This window comes from Lytechinus pictus, chromosome 18, assembly GCF_037042905.1.
Source record: "Lytechinus pictus isolate F3 Inbred chromosome 18, Lp3.0, whole genome shotgun sequence".
Classification (NCBI taxonomy): Eukaryota; Metazoa; Echinodermata; class Echinoidea; order Temnopleuroida; family Toxopneustidae; genus Lytechinus; species Lytechinus pictus.
Window position 1 is genome coordinate 4,683,375 of NC_087262.1, and position 9,634 is coordinate 4,693,008.

Below are 9,634 nucleotides of genomic sequence, written 5' to 3' on the forward strand. Positions count from 1 at the left end.
TGGAGCACTCAGACTCATTTAAAGTTTCACCTAGATCTAGATTCTGAATTAAAGATGATATACTTCATTTCCAAGGACAATGCATGATATGATGCCTCTACAGGCCCTTGGTATAAGAAATTTAGATAATGCAAATGAGGTGATATTTAACCGCCTGTACACAAATGTTGTAATCTTGCACATTCCTATACATGTAATGAAATTAAACAATTGTAATAATTACATTTCTCCAGCAAGCGTAGTGATATAATTCCAGGGGGAAATTACATGAGAGCTCAGATGATTTCACCCCTGAAATGCTCAAGAGAGCCCTGGAAACTCAAAACCGAGCCCTGAAAATGTTAAATTCATTGCAATGTTAAAGGGGAATCCAGCCTTGGTCATAAAATGTTGTGTTGGAAAGGAGAAAAATAAATAAAACAGAATGGTGAAAGTTTGAGAGAAATCGGACAAGCAATAAGAAAGTTATTGCTGCTTTAAAATTGAGATCCCTAAGACTATGTAGATTGCAAATTGGCAACTGGGTAAGTAAATTATGACAAGGGGCAAGGACAACTTTCCCATAGGCCATGCACTTAATTATCAGGGATTTGTGGTTTTCTCCCAAGTACCCATTCCCCTGGGGCAGTAAACTAAATATAACCCAGGTAGTATATTGTTTTATGTCCTCATGACAGAAAAATATATTTTGTAGTAAAAGTTTTTTTTTTAAAGAAATTTTAGCCATTTTATGTAATGGGGTACATGGAAGAGTAGTCCTTGCCTTACATTATTCACTATGACATCACATATGCGGCCAATTTGAAGTCTCCATGGCTATAGTGATTACCAATATTTACAACCTTTAAAATTCATAACTTTCTTATTGTTTGTTTAATATTGTTCAAACTTTTACCTATCAACTTGTCTCATTTTTCTTTTTCCTCTCAAAACAACTTTTTATTGGGGTTGGATCCCCCTTTAAAACTTTTCCAATGTTGTGGATTTAGGCAGTAAGGTGTGAAAAGTAGCCCCTAAAGGAAAACTATTTGTATCAATGCTGCAAATGCAATAAGGAAAGCCATAATCAAAGAAAAAATCGATAGAACAGTCTATCTTAATAATTAACTCAGCATGCAGATTGCAGAGAGTTCAAATGACTTAATGTAGATTTCCATAGAAGAGTACAAATGACACAAGTTCACACAACTTCTAGTTCTAACAGAAAGGTGGTTTGGAACTTTGGATAATTAGAGAAAAAATAAACAAAATAGTGCATGTTTCACCAAAATTAGATGCAAAATAAGAAGGCAAAGAAATGTGAAATTTTGCTCAATTTCAGACTTCACCTCCTGGGGCCGGTTTCATGAAGAGATACAACTGTTGTAACTTTGCCATTATGGCAACTATCCATGGGAACCTTGATTTTGATTGGCTGCTGAGCCCTGTTGCCACGGTAGTTGCCATATTGGCAAAGTTACAACAGTTGTAACTCTTTATGAAACGGGCACCGGGTCGGTGTGAAAATAAAGGAACTAATATGTCACCTACTTTTTCTTTATTTTAATCAAATGTTAATTATTTCTTTATTCCAGTGTGATTCCTCCCCAAACACGTAAAATTTCAATATTTGTTACCTATCAGTACTGTGATTAAATGAAGTACAGTAATTATTTTGATGCTGCTAAATCAGCAATCATTGAAATATAATTGATAGGGGTCTACATTACAAAGAAATTAGCGAGTCACTCAAATGATATCCACCCAAATGCTGCAATCGCGTACACATTGAAATCATGTAGTAGGGATCCCAAAACGAAAATCTAATTTTTAAAATCTATGTTTAAAAGCATTGAAAAGTACCTCACCTGAATCAGCATATTCAAAAACCCCAAGTGAATGACTTTTAGTGTTCCAAAGAGATCTAAATATCTGTTAATCTGAGGCGAAATTAGGTCCGAATTGTGACAGATTTGTGTACAAATTTCTCTTTGAAATTTGGTCGACACGTACGGCACAGAGCTCGGCACTGAACGAGGGATTGTGGGCGTGTCCTTTCTCGTCTCGGTCTATTATTACGCAAATACACAACTCGAACGAAAGTACGTTCACCGTATCAGTTAGTCTCGGATCCGAGCTTATACAAATAAACAATGATTAAATAACAAGAAAATAATAGAAAGAAGAGAAAAGGGAAAATGAATGGCTCAAATGCAGTCGTTTGGTGACGGATAGTATGCTCTGACCTCTTGCTGATATAAGGATTAGATATGACATAAGTTTTATGCCATGATAACTAAAGCATGGGGGGGGGGGCGAGGGCACTCTGACTTTCAAAATAATTAACTATTTAAACATCTATATCTAGGCAATTAAGGGAGGGTCCGGGATTTCCAAAGGGGGGGGGGGGGGGCACTATTAGCCATGTTAGCGCTGGCAGTCAAAAAATTTAGGGGGGCACCAAAATTTTTGACAAAAAAGGGGGGGGGCCGAAAAAAAATTTAGCCCCCCAAAAAGCTAACAACATCCCCCATAGGCAGCGGGGGGGGTGTGCCCCCCTAAATTTGAGGTGGGGGGACGATCGTCCCCCCCCCCCCCTAATTTTTTTGTTGATAACCTTTTTTTTTGCTTGTCAATTTTTTTTTCCTGCGTGCCCCCTAAATTCCAGTGGACCACCCTAAAAAATTAATGTGATCTCCCCTAAAATTTGGGTTGATAAACTTTTTTGGGGGAGGGGGCTTGTCACAAAATTTTGGTGGTCCCCCTCCCTAAATTTTTGATTTCCGCTGCCAATGGTCCCCACCTAAAATTTAGGGGGGACATGGCCTATGGAGGGCACATTTTCCCGATGCAAATTTGATGAGCATTACAAAATATTTTTTTACCAAAAATTGAAAGTCATTTCGTCCATAAAAATTGACAAGCAAAAAAATAGGGCATACATATATATATCCTCACTTTCAAGGGGGCATGCTTGGGTAAAAAGGGCATGCTTATATTACAAATTACAATTTTGGCTCTCGATAATTATGCCCCTTGGATCCACCAGTAATCTAAGGGGAATTTTTTGTTTTTAGTTTTGATATGGCTACCTTCTCGGAGGGCGTCCTCGCCGCGGTAGCTGGATAGTGCTGCAAAAGAGTAAGCCTTATACATCTTTTGCAGCATTAACTGACACTCCGAGACTTATAATTTTACCTTATACTTAAAAAATGAATAATAAAAAATAAAACATAAACACTTGTTTTTAGAGTAAGTTGATGCAAAATATATTCAGTCTGGGGCATGAAGACTTGGAACTCTGCCCCATATCATTGTGCTTGCCTCGCTCGATTTGTATCATTAAAAAAAAAAAAAAATGTTTCCACATTAAAATTTTGATCTAAGTACAATGGCCAGAAATAATAGTACGAATAAGCTAGCAGAATTTGTATCATATTACCCACAGTTTCTAAATCCTGTTTGCTTTATTCCACTTTTCCACTAAGATTCATCCCTTTTGCGTGTCATATGAAAGCAGTTTTGTGCGCAGATCTAGCGTACCGGTAGGACTACATGCAGTCATTAATAGGTCTCTTTAATTTTTTTTCCAACAATTGATGTCTCATGCTTTCTTTAAAATTAATAAATTAGAATCCTTGTATATGGCCCTGGGAAGTGGGGTGCTCGGGTTGTGACCCCCAAGTTTTTTTTTTTTTTTTTAGCTGGTGGTGCGTTTTTTTGTACACGTATATAGTTTAAAACAGGAAGAAGAATGACATTGATTTTTGTACCGCATTATTTTCATTAATAATTTTATTGGTAGAAATAAAATTAAAAAAACATTTTTCAAAACTATTCCGCGGCTCCTGGAAGAATGGAGAGATGGACGGAAGGAGAGAAATAAATAGGATGAAGGGGTGGATCCAGCTTTCGCCAAAGGGGGGGGGCCAATTTTTTTTTCACCATTATTTTTCCCCAATCGGCCGCGCGAATATGATTTATATTTGTTTCTATGAAGAAATTGTCACTTCTTAGCTTTTGTCTTATAAATCAACATAAATATATGATATCATAACCCTTTTTATATAATGCGAGCTAATTTATTAAAAAAATTATGTTTTTCCCCAAAGTTTGAAATTTCTGGGCAATGTTTATCATGAAAAAGATGTGTATGCAACTAAATAATTACTAAGAACGCGAAGTGCGAACAGAATTGAAATCATAGGCACTTTTTGTAACTTAAACAGGATAGGTATATAACTTAGCAATATTGATGCGAAGCGCGGGCACAAAATTGGAAGATTTAGACCTAAAAACGAGACATGTCTAGTCATGTCTTTTAAATCATCATGGAAAAGGATGTCAAATTGCCGATCTTTGTTACTTTAATAATACTCGCGCAAAGCGCGAGCATAATATTTTTGTATACGTTTTGAACTGATCAAAAAGGTACCTGTTAAGGACTGCTTATTTCACTTAGCCATGGAGACGTTACATATTTCAACAATAAAATAATGCAAGCGCGAGCCGATTTTTTTTTTACACTTCTACATAAAGAATGGAAAATTTTAATCGATTATTGTGACCATGAACAGGATCGTCGCTATAAAACAATTAATGCGAGCGCGAGCGGGAAAAAAAATCGAGATTTAGACCTAAAAAATGGGACACTCTATTCATGTTTTGTATAATAAGGATGAGTAATAGGGGTTCTTCCTACATAAAAAATGCGAGCACAAAGCGCTAGCAGAATTTTGTTTTTCAGAAACTGGATAATGATTGAAATACTAACAAGTTGAGTATCTAGATAGACATGCGCTCGCGTGTTTCCGATTTAGGCCTACAATCTAGGCATTCTGAATATATATTTTAACATGAAATTTAAAATCAAAGCGAGCGCGAAGCGCGACCTTAAAATATTTGACATTCTGATCTGAAAAAGGGGTCAATTTCAGCTCAAGTACTTTGTGAGGTGGATTTGGATCGCACTTAATAAAGAGCTGATAGATTTGACAAAGGACCGGGACATGAAAGTGATGAATATCTTCCTATTCCTCTTGCTAAGCGCGAGATGAAACAGAAAGGACAATTAAACCATTAAAATTAATATCTGATCTATAAATGCCTAATGAGACGCGAAATCTGATGATAACATGGTATGAAAACTGGAAATTTCAAGCACTTTTGTAATTATGAATATGATGTATCAGGTAATATTTTTAACCGTTTATGCGAGCGCAAGTCGCGAGCCAAAATTTGTATAAGGCCAAGTCACAAGGATTACCCTCCTTTTAACTGCCATTATCAATATGTTACTACATTATAAATCATGTATTTACTCTACATATGCATTAAATTCTGTGAATCCCATAATCTTGAACCATTAATGCTTCTTTCTTTGACCCATGCTATTTCTGCCCATTTATCTCTTGAGTGTTTTTTTTCTCTCTCTCAAGGTGTGTATGGCACATTGAGGAGTATAGAATCATGTTGGAGATATTGAAAGGGGTAGAATAATTGAATGAAATTTATGGGGGGGGCAAAGATGTTGAGACAGAAAGGGGGTTTGAGAGAAAAGAGGGGAATTAACTATAAAGGAACAGCAGTCAGGAGAGGGAAAGAGAGAGAGGGGGGGGGGGAGGAAATCGAAGGAAGATATGCATACGATAAAAGAGTCCTCGTAGAAAGAGTGAGAGAGAGAGGGGGGGGGGATATGGAACTGAGAGATCATAATGAGATAAGAAAGAAGTAGTAGTGCATGGGCGGATCTATCGCCAATAGGGGGGGGGTGCCAATTCGTCTACGGCCAACTTGTCCACTCACTACATGGTCTACTTTCATTTAGTCTTATGCCAATCTGTCCATCAACATTTCGTCTAACAGCCACTGGTCCATTAACCATTTGGTCCAATCATCACTTTGTCTAATAACCATCTCGTCTATGACCATTTAGTCTCATAACCGGTTGGTCTAATACCCATTTTATTTTCATTCATTTTGCACAATAATACACTTATAGTCCAATTAGATGAAATGGTATATGGACCAAATGGCTTTTGGGTCCACTGGTCATTAGACGGAATGGCATTAGACTAAATGAAGAAGAAAAAAGACTATGTGGTGAGTTGACGAACTGATGGACCAAACGATAGTAGACGAGTTGGCAATTAGACAAATTGGAAATAAACCGGGGAAGGGGCCGAAAAATATTTGCACCCGTATTTTCCACAATCAGCCGCTCAAAGTTAATAGGGGTAGTCCTAACAGTCACTTCTTTATTCTCATTAAACAGCATACACAAAATACAATATACAATAATATCATAGCCCCTATATTGCAAGTGCGAAGCGCGAGCTAAAATATTTTTGAAATTTCATGTTTTTTATCCTCAAAATTGAACATTCTGGGCAATGTTTGTGAACTTGAACAAGATGCGTATTTTACTAAAATTGCTGCGAGCGCGAAGGAGCAAAAAAAAAGTAAGTAAGAAAAGAGAGAAATATACGTTCTGGCCTGATCGAAAAGGGACTTGCTAATGGCGGTTTACAGTTAGCCAAGAAGACGATGCATATTTCAATCAAAATAATGCGAGCGCAAAGCTCGAGCTAAAATGTTTGAAATTCTGACCATAAAAATGGACATTCCAAGCACTTTGTGTATGAACAGAACACAGTGGGAGCACGAAGCGTGAGCGGATAACAATTGAGATATATAGACCTAAAAGGAACACTATTTTATATTTATGTTTTCTAAATCGTGAAAAGGGTGGGTAATTGGTTACCGTCTTACATTATTTTATAATGCAAGAGCGAGAAGATTTTTTTTTATATTCTAATCTGAAGCGAGATAATTTAAGCATGCTGTTTTCAATAAAGGATAAGCAGCCCGTCTCAATAAACATGCGTGTTCTAGAATTTGTGCATTCTTAATACACTTTTTACCACGGAAATCAATAATGCGAGCGCGAAGCGCGAACTGATAATATTGGATATTCCGATGTGAAAAGGTCAAATTAAGCACAATATAGGTGGTTTGAATAAAAATGAATAAAACGGCTATTTCGACTCTCCGTACGGCCGCCGCAGAGCAAATGTGACCGAGGTATAAATCAAAAAGAATAATGAAAGTTCAATGTCCTAGCTGACCGTACAGTATTTGTTTTGTATTTTGACTGCAAAGCTTAAATGTCAAGCTCATATATATCAGCCTATTGAGCAATATGTACTCATCGAAAATAAGCAATGCGAGTGCGAAGCGCGAGCGAAAATTTCAATTTTGCATGTTCTTTTAAATCATCAAAGTCTCCCCTCCCTAATTTTATTCACTTTTCTCCCTCCCTTTCCCCCTCTCTTTTCCTTCTGTTTCTTCTTCCTTTCTCCATTTTTTGGTCTTTAATCCGCCAACAGGGAAGGGGGGATGACCCCCCCCCCCTGGATCCTTCTATGGTAGCGATGGGGAAAGCATTTGAATTATTCACCTCAAAGTGTTAAACGGGGAAAATAGGAAATGGCTAAATTTTGAAAATCATTAATGTGGAGCCCTATTCAAGTTTAGTTTCATCTATATACACCTTGACAGGGGCTGATCCAGGATTTTCCAAAGTGGGGGCATTCAAGACCTAGTATGCTAAGAAAAAATCATTCCATACACAAAATTCCTGGGAAAAGTTGAAAAATAAGTCCTCACTTGAGAATGAACGACAAAATCCACTAACAAATATTTGATATATTACGGGAGGGGGCACCTTTATTTTTCTCCCCTTTCCTTATTCCTCATCCATTCCATAGGCAGATCCAGGTGCCGGACCCAATTATGGGCGGCGGCAACCCCTCCTACTGGCGGTGCGAAAATTAAAAAGGTAAAAATTGTAGCCCCCCCCCCCCCCATTAGCAAAATTTTGATCTACACCGGGTATTTGTCTGTCGTACCTCCCAGTAAATGAAATAACAAAATAAAAAAAAATCACCGTTGCACTAGTATTAAAATTTTTGCGAGTCTTTATTTTTCAAATATTTTTGTTTATAATGGTATTCATTAATTATAATTATAGTGGAGGTTCGCATCCCGAGAATGTGAAATGAAAAAAAGAAAACAAAAATTGCACTGAACAGGAAACACTAAACGTCCTTGTCAATTCCAATTTACTCAAAGTCATTCAAATAAAAAAAATAAGCATCATTTTTTGATACCTTAACTTGTTCATCACGAATACAATGAAGCCGACAATTATTTGCTTTGTTTTGGATTAATCTTTATAATAATTCACTTCAAATAAAATTTATACATAAACAGGAACATATCACAGAAAAAAAATTAATTGCAGTTGTATAAAACATCATAGAAAATAACATGACTGATAAATTTTATCTCGACAGGCACACTGCATGTTCATTCGATCATAAAACAATCGCGCTGTTTCACTCCTTGTACACGCACATCTCTACCAGTGTTGTTTCATCTTCATCTGCCTCAATGGCAAGGACACCAGCATGATTCATTCACTTCAAATAAAATTCATACATACATATACAGGAAATATCAAAGAAAATAATATAACAAATCAATTGCAGTTGCATAAAACACGATAGAAAATAACATGGCAGATGAATTTTATCTCGACAGGCACACTGTTCATTCGATCATAAAACAATCGCGCTGTTTCACTCCTTGTACACGCACAACTCTATCAGTGTTGTTTCATCTTCATCTGTCCTCAATGGCAAGGACACCAGCATAATTCATTCACTTCAAATAAAATTCATACATACATATACAGGAAATATCAAAGAAAATAATATAACAAATCAATTGCAGTTGCATAAAACACGATAGAAAATAACATGGCAGATGAATTTTATCTCGACAGGCACACTGTTTCATTCGATCATGAAACGATCGCGCTGTTTCACTCATTGTACACGCGCAACTCTATCTGAATTGTTTCATCTGTCCTCAATGCGGCAAACACCAGCAGTGCAGTGACGATAATAAGTTGCAGTTGCACGTGCGCGGAGAATGAATTAAATTCGGCGGCTGAGTAAAGTCTAGCGAGAAAGATACGTCACCAGCGAACTTCACGATAGACCACGCCTACTTGCCGAGGTAACCAACGTTGATTGACGGCCCATTTTGTTTTTTGAGTAGTATGAAAAAGTGCAAGCATGTATAAACTTCATTTTAGTTTGAATTCATTAAAAAAACACATTTTTCTTCTAATATAGATGTTTCAAACATATTCCATGTGGAAAACATAATTTTAAAAACATTTATTGCTATATTTTTATCATGAAAAAAGGATTTCTTACGCAACAACAAGTATGATATGTGTGGGCAAGAGAACTACCGTTTAGTCATAAAGCATATTTTTTATGATTTTATTGTGAGCCTACTCAAAGGATTTTTGTTTATTTTTATGAATTTCCAGACCAAGTTCAACAGCGCCGTCTCGAGCTTGCAATAACGCATGCGATCGCACGCATTTTTCTCCATAGCGAATACACGCGACGAAACTCTGTGGATTTCTCGTGGATTTAACCTCCAAACGTCACTTTCGATACCACATGAAGGTAAGACACTTCATCCCACATAAGTTAATTTAAATGTAGAAAACACAGGGCCTAATTTTTTTCACTAAGATGAACTAATTTGCTGAGGAAAAGCATTTCAATGCTCA